At 26.9% G+C, this 13,886-nt stretch overlaps 1 protein-coding gene across 3 annotated transcripts in view; it reads left to right on the top strand.

The window, feature by feature from the left end:
* The window catches only part of LOC129957470 (sodium/potassium-transporting ATPase subunit alpha-like), a 173,154-nt gene that overhangs the window by 89,270 nt on the left and 69,998 nt on the right, over positions 1-13,886 (top strand). The gene's annotated exons all lie outside the window — the stretch shown is intronic.

The following is a 13,886-nucleotide window of genomic DNA, read 5'->3' as shown; positions in this document are numbered from 1 at the left end:
TTTACCTGGTTATATGAAACACTGTTTTAAATTTGAAGAGATGAAAGGAATTCATTCTGTATATGTTTTAAATTATGGAAAGTACTGTATTACATATTTTGAATCTCACTATTCGATTACAAAACATTTTAAAGATGTTTCTAGAGACCGAAAATTATTGAAATTCTTAAATTTGACAAATGAGATGAAACGATATCAAAATGGGCAAAAAACGATCCTTTGCATTAGCATGCTTGTGACTTCTAAGAATGAAACAACTGAACATGCCACAAACTTCAGAATTTCTAACTTCTAATCCAGTTTCGAATGGAAAAATAAATTTAAAAAGTGGCGCAGAATTCAAGAGAATATAAAGGATGGAAACAATGACGAATTTGTAATTCGTCGAGATTTCTATATACCTATTTTTCTAGGAATTTTTAAATTTTACGCATAAAAATTCATTTACACTTATGCATTACCTATAATATTTTCCTTACAGTTGTTCCTTGTCTGAACTGAATATTAATAGATAAACCACACAAAATATAAAACAGCAATAATATCATAAATACTTTTTTAAACAAAAATAAATTTTTCAAGCGTAATTTTAATATAAACAAAAGTTTATGAGGTTATGTATGTATATATTTATTATATTTCCCCAACTCCACCTAAAACAATGGACCAAGTACAAACAAACTTTAAGACAAGAACAGGAATATTATCAACTTTCCAAAATACTAAAATTAGTTAAACATTCAATAAATTAGGAATCAACCAAATTCTGCAATTTTTCTGTAATAACCTTTGTAGCAAATTATCCCACAAGAAATATTTTTATGTCATTTAAAATTCAAAAAATTAATTTTTGAATAATATTACATTTTTTTCCTTCCAATCTTTCTATCAATTTTTTATTAATGTTTCAAAATTCCATTGATAATCGAGTTGATACAGAAGAATTTGAAATAATAACAGAGCAATTGCAAAAGATTTTGAAATAAAATAATTAATAAATAACTTTGAAGTAGAAGATTATGAAATAATATAATAATAAATAAGTAACAGATTATTTGCAAAAGATTTTGAAATAAAATAATTAATATCCCTCTTAAAATGCAAAAATTTAAAATTTTAATTTTTTAACAATATTACTTTCATTTCCTTCCAATTTTTCTATTAATTTTTATTGAAATTTCACAATTTAATATATAACTAAGTTGATGCAGAAGATTTTGAAAAAATAAAATAATAAATAAACAATAGGGTAGTAGCTAAAGATTTTGAGATAAAATAATCGATAAATAACTCTAATGCAGAAGATTTTGAAATAATAAAATAATTTATAGACGATTTTTAGAATCGTCTAATTTAATTGATTTTCTCATTTGGATTGAAAAAGCGTTTCATATGATAGCATATTTCATATATTACAATATTTCATGTAAAAATAGATTTTACATTAAAAATATAAGGCATGAAATAAGCTTAATCTTAAGCATCGATGGATAAATTCGCTAGTTTGCACAGCTCCGACACTAACAAGCTTCACTTTTGTCAAATTCACAAAGAAAAGTAAAGGAGTCTAAAACAAGAACTTAGTATCCAAGGCTAGAGAGTGCGGATCAATTTAATTTAGCATGCTATTCCTCTTTAATCAGAATACGCTTCAGAAAGTTGTACCAGAAGAACCTGATTGAAACGAAGCAGCTTTGAACGCTTCATTAACTAGCATTCCAACCAACAAAAGAAAGGAATGCACGGATAAAAACTCTTGGAAATTGTTTTAGAACTAGGGCGAGGAATAAAGTGCAAATGTTCTGAAGATTCGGTCCATACAAGTACTTCGGAACTCTAATTAACGTTAATTATTTTAACTACTTCAGTGAATTTACTTAGAATTTCAAATAATAGTTGGCTTATAGCAGTTATTTCATTCTTACGTTGCAATGTCCCTCAAAGTTAAGAAAGTTCTTTGATGTCAATAATTGTCATGGACAGAATTTTAATGAATATAAGATATCCATTCTAATTTGTAAGAATTCCATATAATTTTAAGAACATAAAACGTCCATACTAATTAATAAGAAATCTATTTAATTTTAAGAACATAAAATATATATATATTCTAATTAATAAGATATCCATATAATTGTAAGAATATAAAATATCCATTTAAATTAATAAGATATCCATATAATTGTAAGAATATAAAATATCCATTTAAATTAATAAGATATCCATATAATTTTAAGAATATAAAATATCCATTCTAATTAATAAGATATCTATATAATTTTAAGAACATAATATATATATATATATATATATATATATATTCTAATTAATAAGATATCCATATAATTTTAAGAATATAAAATATCCATTTAAATTAATAAGATATCCATGTAATTTTAAGAATATAAGATATTCATTCTAATTAATATCTATATAATTTGAAGAACATAAAATATCCATTCTAATTCAATCTGAATAGTTATATTCGAAACTGGTATTTCATATTGGAAATATTCTTCACATTTGGAAAACGCATAATAACGTTAAATGGTGTTAAGAATTAGATTTTATGTTTTGGCGTCAATAAATGAATTTGAAAAAATTACGCTAGAATTTTTATGCTAATTTTATAAAGACCCCTTCCACTCTCTATCTTATCAATCATAATTACAGAAAACAATAACATTTTAAATGAAAATATTTTCATTTTGGGAATTAAATTGGTCGATTTATGAAACTTTGAATATCATGATTTTAGACTATTTCATGTACCGTCTCGAGGAAGATCAGCCAATCACCATGCGACACTTTTTTAAGGCAGCCGTTCATTCATATCAAATATTTAAAATCAATATTTCATTACTTGGTCAATTTTGCTCATAGAAGAGTGGAACTTTGAAATGTAAATGTGCAAAATTATTTTGCAAAATCCAATCTATAAAACTGCATAAGAATTTAGATGCCTTAATTCTTTTCAGCAATGCATTTAATTGGCCTAAACAACAACAACGAAGTTCCTTACAACATTCAGAACATTTTTCTATCAGGAATTAAGTGTCCTATTTCCAACAATTTAGAAGGGCGGTGGAGGCCTGGTGGTAAGGTCTCGGCTTCAGTGGACTTCAGATTCGAGATCTGATTCACCTGAAGACGGTCTGGTGCAAGCGAAATCCGTCGGGGCCAAACATCCTCCTGCTGGTCTGGTGTAAAAGTTTGGAGAGGGGGTGCCAGCTCAGGTGTCATCCTCGTCCATCTTACCTCAATTCGGAATTACGAAGACCGTCCCGAAATAACCCTAGTGTTGCTTTAAAATGGGACGTTAATATAACTAAACTAAACCAAACCAACAATTTAGAAATTAGTTATTAGACCATGATATCAGAGTGAATACTATATCTTTTTATAGTAAGAAGATGGCCTTATTCTTGTACATTTATAATTAATATTTGAATTCCTTTCCTGGATATTTAAAAACTTATATTTCTCATATAAGAAATTTAAAAATGGAAGTATTGTAATCGCAATATATATATCCGTAATATCTCTTCATTTAAATTCTACTTAATTTCCTAATTTTTATCTTAAATTAGCCGATGTTACTTTATTCTAGAATTTTCTCTTATTTCCTGTCCGAATCCCGCTTTTTTATTTAATTATTTCTAACACGCACTCTAAAGTGTTGATTATCGCATTTCCCATGCTTCAAGCGAAAGAATAAAAATTTCAAACACTTATGCCATAATGTCAGAGAATTTCTATAAGAATTTCTCTGCACAAAGCACCGAAGAAAAACTTCTCACACTTTCCAAAGGGTGTCTAGGCGTTTTTATCTGTTCTTTTTTAAACTATCCAATCTATATATCTTTTTAAACTATCGAATCTATATTGTTAGCTACTCGAATCTTTTTTAAACTATCTTTTTCTCAAACAGACGGAATAAGGCGAAAAAGGGGAATTCCTGAAGGTCTAAAATGAGGAGACTCGTCAAAATCTCTTGTTCGAATTTTTTGATGAATACAATACTTTGTATTTCATATACGAGAAAACAATAACAAAATGCATAGCTTCATAGAGTATTTGGCAACAATATGTAATTCTTTGACGATTAAATAACTTTATTTGAACAAATATGACACAAAATTAAATACAAATTATCTTATTTATATAAAAGAAAATGCTTTTTTTTTGGCAAAATTTGCTTCCTGTTATTCATTAACCTTTTTCCGCATCCAAGGATAAACCTTTCTTGGTAAAATAAATAAACTTATGTAGACAAAACTTACTTCTACCTGCTAAGAAGAAATAACAATAATCTAATTTATATCGTCTGCCCACATAATTTGAGTTTCTATGCTATAAACGTGTTAGGTCCTTTTGTTTTCTCGTTCTTTCTGAAGTTCTCTACTTAGTACTTCCGCAGGAAATAATTAACCACTTGTTGAATAAGAATATTTTCTACTATACAATAGCTTGCCTTCCATAAACTTAAAGAAATTGGGAAACACATATTGTACTACTAATGAATTGCATATTTCAGAACAACTCAAACTGCACTTCGTGATCTATAGACAAGTAACCAAGGAAATATTCAAATTCCGTGTTTTGTAAAGCAGTAAAGAGTTATAGATTTAGATGCCTCCTCCCCAACAAATGGATCCAAAATTTGAAGTAAAATCTGTAATATTGTTGATGTACCAAATTTCAGTTATCTATGTCATTGCGGTTATGAATTCCAGCGTTCCGTTTCTCAGATCCATTCTTTAATGAATAAAGTGCAAATTCTGATGGAGATTACAATTCCAAATGTAAATTAATATGCTTCATTTGATTCATCTTATTATTTGGCTTTGAAATTTATATGTATTCGCATCAGTATAGAAGGAAGAATAGATAGATTTACCATACATAGATTCCAAATTTTAATAGAACTCTATAAAGACCGTATACTAAATTTCATGCTCATGGCTTGAAGCGTTTTGAATCATTACATTTAAACAAGCAGACATAGAATACCAAAAGAATGTGTTTTCAAGACTGAGGAAGTCTGATATTTATTAATATCTTGAATCGGAATCTTTTAACAATGATTTTATCGTTGTATATTGTATACAATAAAGTAGATTCCATTTTGCTAGTGATAATAATGAACTGAACAGTTTTTCAAATATTTATAAAACAATAATATAAAGAACTTTAATATAAAAAAACTTTAATATAACCTTATATAACCTTAATATAAAGAAACTTTAAATATTGTGGAATGCTACAATATGTTCTTGTTTCGTTTGGATTTGTAAAATTTAATTTTCGGGACTTTAGCCGATATGCACAAAAACAGATATATAAATTTGCAAATCTCGGTTTAATTACAATTATTTTTTAAAAACTTGAAAAATTTCATATATTTGAACTTTTACAAAGTTATCAGTTTAGTTTTATTACTATTTATTTAATATTATGATTACAATCATTGAATATTTCCTCCTAACAAATATTTGCAATCTTAATGGATTACCGTAGAGTCCTTTAGGGCATTGGAAATGCACTCGTTTTGAATTCACACTAATTAAAGTTTTGCTGCATTTCCTGCATTTGCATATAATTGGGTATCGGTTAGTTAGATAATAATTAGTTATTTCATACATATATTATTATTTTACTAAATTAAACTATTAATATTATGCATATTACAGATTTAATTATAAAAGTCACACATTATAGATACGAATACGTTCAAATTAATTCAGCGCTCTAACGGATATGTCGATAAAGTCAGAGACCATATTTGGCACGTATAGATTATTTTGCGAAAACTGTGCTTTCCTAAATCTTTTTATAATAACTGATCAACTTTATTTGTTAAATTTTCTCCTCGTTCATTTACCTCAAATTTTCTGAAAGATTTATTCTTCTAAAATTCATCAATTAATTAAATCAACCAAATTAATCATTACATCATTTTTCATCTAACTTTTCAGGTTCCGCCATTTATTCTTCTAAATTTATCAATTAATTAAATAAACCAAATTAATCATTACATCATTTTTCATCTAACTTTCCAGATTCCGCCATTTATTCTTCTAAATTTATCGATTAATTAAAAAATCCAAATTAATCATTAAATCATTTTTCATCCAACTTTTCAGATTCCGTCATTTATTCCTGCAAATTTATTAAAAGCTGAGTTTAAAAAAATTAATAGCTACATCAGTTTAATTAATCTAGTTTTTGAAAGTCTGAGAGTTTTCAATTAGTAATAAATTTATGTATCCTCATAAATTTATTACTAACTGAATAAAAAAATAAAAACATAGTCATTATATCAAATGTAAAATTCAATAAAAATCAATCGAATAAGCTTCAAAATTGAAAACGAAAATCACATTTCAAAAATCGTCTTCATATTGGAGATAATTTATTTTTTTAAATTTCATAAGAAAATATAGAAATATTTCCATGCTTAGTTTTTTTTTTAATTTCGAATTCCTTTGTTCATTAATACATAATGCAAACTTAATCAGTAAGCAGCAATTAAGTTTAACAAATAAAATAATAAATGTCAGAATAGAAAATAATTTCATTTCAAAGTATAAAAGTTTCAATGAATAAAGAAAACGTTTACTAAACAAACAGCATATACAACCTTACAAACTAATAATTGCACTATAAAATTTCAAAATGAGCGATAAAATTCACAATTAAATTATTCAAAACTTGCTTTACAAAAGGTAAGAAAGTTATTCTTGTTTTTATTTGATTATATTTTACAATCGTAAAATCCTAGAATGGATGAATATACTTCAAAAAAAGTAATTCCGTACGAACCAAGACTAGTTAATTAGCAATTCAAAAAAAAATAATTTCTTTTCAAAAGGAATTCAAAAATAAAGATAGTTGTTAGTTTTAATTTAGAATTAATCAAAATAAATTCGAATGATAGATGACATTTCAACATTAATTTAGAGAGAAATTCAAAGGAGAAGGGGCAGAGAAAAGTTTGAATTATTACAGAAATTGAATAGTAAACATTCCAAAAAACTAAATTCCAAAGATAAACAAATTTTATATAATTGATACAAAAATTAAATCCTCTTTTCAATATTCTACAACTATCTCAGAAACATTTAATAAAACTGAATATTATCATTTTCACCGAAGGTACAAATCATCTACAGGGATCTAAATTTTACTTTTTGCTAGAATTTTTTTTTTTTGCCCGAAACGTGCGTTTCTGCTTTCTTCCCGATTATATTTCATTAAATAGACAGCATTCATTCTTTATTCGAATAAATTTATAATATATAAATTTTTAAAAAACTATTCATATTGTAAAATGATTTATATTACCTTCTTGATAGAATAAAAATCTAAATTTTTAATAGCATAATATAGTGAGGTAGCAAACAAACTCTTTCCTTAAATAAATAAAGATCGTTCAAAGTCTTATTTATAAATGGGACGGAAGGTTTCAAAAATGATGGCACTTATGTTAAGGATAAGTAATGCTTACAAAAACAAATTTTTGGTGCAGAACGTGGGATTGGAAACGTAAAGAGTAAGAGGCGTTACAGAATGAAAGAGGGGGGGAGGGGCTTCTTGTCGGAGAATTGAGAGCAAGAAAAGAATATTGGAACATATATAAAACAGGTTTAGCAGAATAAAAATTTACAATAATCAAACAAAAGAAATGTACAAACGAAGAGTACACTTCAAATACTTTTAAACACTTAGTTCTTCTTAAGTCTGTTTGAAAACATTTAATTCTTCTTAAGTCTGCCCCTATTCCTATCACCCTGTCTATTATCTGCTTACGATTTTAATGGTATCATTTAAACAGTTGTATTATGTAATTGCAAATCTGCATTCTATTATTTCTGTGTTGTATATTTTTTCAGTGCATCAGTCTCTTTTAATTATTTCTATGGCAATGTGTCCTCTATAAAGATTATCTTTTTTCGTTTGAGACCTTGAGTTCTTTTGTAGAAAGGCTTGTTTTGCGGAATGATTTTTTTGAAAAATCTTGCCTTTTTGAATTTTACTCAGAAGCGCTTCTGAAATAAAAAGAGTACATTTTTAAAAGACAAAAGTATTAAAAAATATTGAGAAAAAAACATTTTTTTTGTAGAGAGAAGGGTACAAAGCAAAAGTATTCTAATTCAGAAGTGATCAAATGATATTGCGAGTGTTTCAAATGATTTATTCAAAATATCTCGGGTAACTTGCGACATATATTACTTAGTTCCTGGACAAAGAAATATACTGTATTTCAATCCAGTCTTTATATTTGGTCCCACTTAAATAACATGAAGTTTTTAGTTTTTTTCACATCATAAAAGCACTGGAGCAACTGTAAAATCATTTTTAAAGAATGGATTGCTTGTTCTATGCATCAGGAACTTCAAAACATATCAGCAAAATTATTGTATGAAATTTGAAAAAAAAAATGTGCTTTAGATTTGAATGAATGAAATTTTTCGTAATGTTACGAAAATTTAGACTTTGAGAATATAGCATTTAAACATGTAAATATAAAATTAAACATAAGATATGAAAACACAAAAAAAGGCAATGTAATTTCTCAATTAATTACCATAGAAATAAAATCCAAGTGGTCTTATAAAAACACTGTTCAGAGATTAAGCTCGAATAAAAACATTTTCGATATTTTCGCCAAAAATTAACCTTTCATCTACTTTAAGTAATCCTCTTTTATTGCTATTTTTTATATTTAGTTCTAACTTTCTATTTCATCCCGACAGAGAATAAAATAACTTATCCGTAAACCTGTTTTTGTTTTTTTTAACATAAAATGTGAGCGCATATATTACTTGGAGGCAACATGAAGCTTATTTTATCCATAAAAAAGGTATTACTTCAACTTCTAGGAAAAGAAATGTAGATGTATTCGTATTTTTTCTCACAACGAATAAATTTTTATCCTAAAAAAAATCCATTGATCTTCTTAGCTTGTGACATTTGGCGAGCAAAAAAAAAATTCAATATATAACTTTGGCGACTAAAACGGAAATTGGAGGCTTTATCGTAAGTATTAAAATAACGCTAAAGACGAGAAATATGGGACGAATCAGGCAGATGGGATTTTTTTTTTTTTTTTTTTTTTTGTTAAGAGGTTTTTGCAAGAAAATATGACATAATTTTTCGAGGCGTTTCCCGATATTATATCTTACCCGATCGATAAACCCACAAGATAGATGGGTCGAACCTTTCTTGGTAGAAGTATCACGCGATGTCCCTTTTAGGCCATTCGATTTACTTTCGCACGTCACACGAGTATTTGCTTTTTCTGATAGATGTGCCTTCCATTTCAAGTTGGCGAAAATTTCCCAGGGCATAATTACTAAATCGATCGATCTATTAGTGATGAAATATTTATTTATTACCACGCAATATTTTCGGCGTCATTTTGTAAGTATTTGCTGCATGTATTTCGCAAGTCTTAATCTGAAACATTGAAACGAGAATAGTGGTTTAGCCAACATTACAAAAATAGTAACGTTTTCGGCAGGTACTAGTTATAAAAATTAGTTCATCCAATGTTACATAAGTAATAATTAAGAAATATACCAATAAATAATGTATCCATGGTGCTTAGGTAGAAGCCACCGAAAATAACAGTGTATCCAAGGTTAAAGTTGCAGTTAACAGTGTATCCTATATTACCTAAATGGTAATTGCAAATGTTATAGTATATCCATTGATACTCAAGTAGCAATTACCAACGTTATCAAAGTAATTTTTATCAAATTTAATGCTGTATCTATTGTTACCAGTATTGTAATCACCGATCACAATGGTGCGTTCTATATTACCTATGTTTTAAATGCCACAGTTAATCTAGCATAGTAGATATATATAGTAATATACTTTTCAATATATGCAGTACCCCAAAATCATAAATATTATGATTAACAGTTATGGAAAACAGTAGTCAAACTATTAGTTCAATATCTCCAGTTATATAGTTTTTCTAACATAAAAGAACACTAAAATAGTAGCTATCAGTAATTAATATAGAACTTTGAACATTTCATGAGAAGCAATTATTAAAGTATATAGTTTTTCCAACATTACAAAATAAGTAATTACTACAGAAAATCGTTAATCCAAAAGAGTAGCTTTTTGCATTGTTACATTAAAAACCAATTACTACAGGAAATCTTTAATCCCAAGTAACAGCTTTTCTATTATCCAATAGTATACCAAAATAGGGTCCCTAAGATTAATATTGCTTTTAACATTTCAAAAATATTTGGTTTCAAGAATCTAGTTTCATACCATCATAGTACCTGCCAGTTATACCATATAGATAACCTCTATAAGGTAAACAATTTCTATCCGATTTTTAGAGTTTTCTAGAGTAATTGTTATTCAAGTTAAAGTACGTTAAATATCACTGAAATAGTGTTTCAGCACAAGTTTTATACCAAAATATGATTACCATATCTAATAATATTTTCTGCGGTACTACAGTAATAATTTTTAAAGTTCTTTATGAACTAAGATTACCGTTACAATAATTTATATAACATCTAAAAGTATATAAACAGCAATAATTAATAATTCCCAAAATTGATAAAGCATCTAACATTTTCCCCATATCCAGAAATCATTTCAGAGTAGTAGTGATCAAAGTGTCCATATTACTAAATTAGAATTTTTTCCAATATTATTTCAATCAATCACCAAATCTAATAGTGCATCATTCAACATTCAGTATAGCCAAATAGAATTAAACTAATTTGGTAATTCAGACAACATTATATTTAAAGTAATTATCCAATGTTCCCATTGTTTTCTTATTAAGGCACTAAAGAAGTATAGAAAATGTTTTTTTCTTAAAATAAACATGAATATCCTTGATGTTTTAATAGGCATTTTCTGAATTTAATTCGCGCACATTAGAATCAAAACTTGTAAAAGTGAAACAGTAATTTATCAGACATCCAATATTAATCAATTTTATTAAATTCGAACTTATATAAAAATAATACCTCCCAAAGTTAGAATTTTATTAAGTTATCCAAAATCGCATTCAAAATATCCGACATTTCTGGTTTCTTCGTAATTAGTTGATGTGTAAAAAACCGGTGACTACTTAGCAACTGAGATATTTCCTATTTTCCAATGAATGAATGTCTTAAGTTTTGATTTGTTTTCCTAATTGACTATATAATTATGAATTCCTTTACAGTATAATACGATTTTGGAAAAGAATACAGTACCTCTGGGATTACACTTCATTAAAATTCTATATACATGAATTTCTAATAAGCTCTTGTGATTCATAATATTATATTCTGCCTATACACATATACATTCTGCCTACATTATTATTATTATTATTATTATTATTATATTCTGCCTTTTTCCTCTCAAATTTCTATCTTCCTTTAATACAAATTTTATGCATATATGAAAGTTAAAGTGAGAAAATAGGGTAATATACATAGTATCTAAGTAAATCTGCAGATAAACTACTCCAATTTTTTAGTGAGCGGGAAATAGTTTCATTTCTCAAATTGCATTGGGTATTATTTACTAGGAACACGTTAGAGTGAAGATATTTGCTTGAAAAAACAGCAATATTTGTGTAAGCTTAAATTAGTGTTCAAATATAGAACGCAATGCACAGCCAATTTAAAAAATATGTCATACTTTTTTTTCCATAAATTTATATATAATTTATTACTGAAAGTGAAGGTTTAGTTATTCCTTGCAAAGAGGGAAAATGAAAATGGTGAAACACTAACTAAATTAACTAGGTAAAGTTAGGTAAAACTCCTTTTCTGTAAATGATTCTGCACTTAAAAGGAACAAAGTTAATCTGCAGAGTACACGGGTATTTCGGTGTTTGACGGTAGCGCGTGTATTTTCACAGCGCTAGATTATTTTTAAGGTAAAGCAACAACTTATTTTAATTTATAAGTATAAATATTTACATCTATCAAGTATTCAGAATTTGAATTGTAACTAATCTCTATATAGTTCAAAAATTCTTAAATCTGTCACACGTTTTTAAAAAAAAAACAATTTTAATTAACAAATTTCCTCCTTTGTCGTCTGTATTCTTGGGACTTTTTAGTATAGTAGTTTTTTAAAAATTCAAATTTAGATAAATTTGCAGTCCTTTTTTTATATTATATATACTTACGTTCAAATTCGAAAAAATCTAATTTTTTTTTTTTAAACATATCAACCACTGACAAAGATTGTGAAGTAATGACACTATCGGACAATGTCCAAACTAATAAAGCATTTGATGATGACATGAAACTAGAAATTGATGAGAATATGAAATGGATCATCAGTAATTATAAAATGTAATAGCTTTTCTGTACTTCCGCGAATCGATACTAAGAAACAGGTCATGCTCCAGTTATAAAACTTTGTCCATTACCTCCTGTTCTCAATTGCAGAATATCAGTTGGCTGGTAAATGTGAGCATTCAATCGTTTAAACTTAGAAAACGTTTTCATTGGGAAAAATATTTTTCTTTTATTTCCGAAAAGGAACTAGAAATGATTACGATCCATTTCAGTATCACGAAAACTACTATGGCATAGAATTCAAGAGAATTCAAATAAAATGACATAACAATAAATTGATATAAATACCCGCATACTTTCAAAAATTTCCATTAAAGAAATAAATATATTTATTTTTAATGTATTAGGTATGAATCTCTCTTTCACTGTCTTGTGTAGTAAAGTTAGCTATTATTTTGATTCTTAAAAAATTAAATAATTGCCGAGGAAATTCAGAAGTTATGAGATATCCGTTAATAATTTAAAGCTCTTCATAATCTAAAAGGCATTCTCATGCAGATAATAGCATCACCTGTAAACCGTCTAATGGGAAATTAGAACTTTCAAATATTTCACATAAAACGTGGGAATAATATAGAGCTGTCCAGCTATTCAATAAATAATTTTAAAGGTATTTACAAATAATCCTGAAATGAAATCTCTGACCTAAAAATTTCATTTGAACTCCATTCTTTTTAAAAATTAATAGTGTTTCCCAGTCCAGATCGATCAAAATGCCGACAATGTACAATAAATATTGTTTGATATTATGCAATATTATATGAGATTGTACAATATTATAATGATGTTGCAAATTATCATAGGATACTGTACAATATTAAAATTATGTTGCAAATTATCATATGATATTGTACAATATTATAATGATGTTGCAAATTATCATACGATATTGTGCAATATTATAATGATTTTGCAACTTATCATACGGTATTCTACAATATTATAATGATGTTGAAAATTATCATACGATATTGTACAATCTTATATGATATTGCGAAATGTTATGTTATACAGTATTGCGCAATGATATTTAACAATTGTAATATTGTGCAATATAGCACAATATTATACAATATTGCATAATATTAGGTGATATTACATAATATTATATGATATTGCATAATATTATACAATATACTATAAAACAACAACTAACTATACTACTTTAAACAACTAACTACTGTTTTTAAAATTCTTTCAAAATATATTTAGGAAGAAGCTGGATTATTTTGAAACTAAGTTTTTATACGCAGAATGTTCATAGTTGCATAACTCAAATATTATTTATTAGAAGTCCTTAAGATGAACATTACAGAGAAGGATACAAGCTTTCACATAGAACTAAAAATGATTGTTCGCTTAGAATATTTAGTATTACTGTATAATTTAGAAGTTATATCGTCTATAAATGGTAAAGTATAATGTAGCGTTAATACTGTCATTTATCTTAGACAAAAGTTATTAAACCATAGAATGCTAGAGAAAACATTAAAATTTAATTATCAAGGAATAATGAATCATAATATTAGAATTTACTAC

Source organism: Argiope bruennichi, chromosome 11 (assembly GCF_947563725.1).
Source record: "Argiope bruennichi chromosome 11, qqArgBrue1.1, whole genome shotgun sequence".
Classification (NCBI taxonomy): domain Eukaryota; kingdom Metazoa; phylum Arthropoda; class Arachnida; order Araneae; family Araneidae; genus Argiope; species Argiope bruennichi.
The sequence above is the reverse complement of the archived record's forward strand: the minus strand, read 5'-3'. Positions and strand labels throughout refer to the sequence as shown.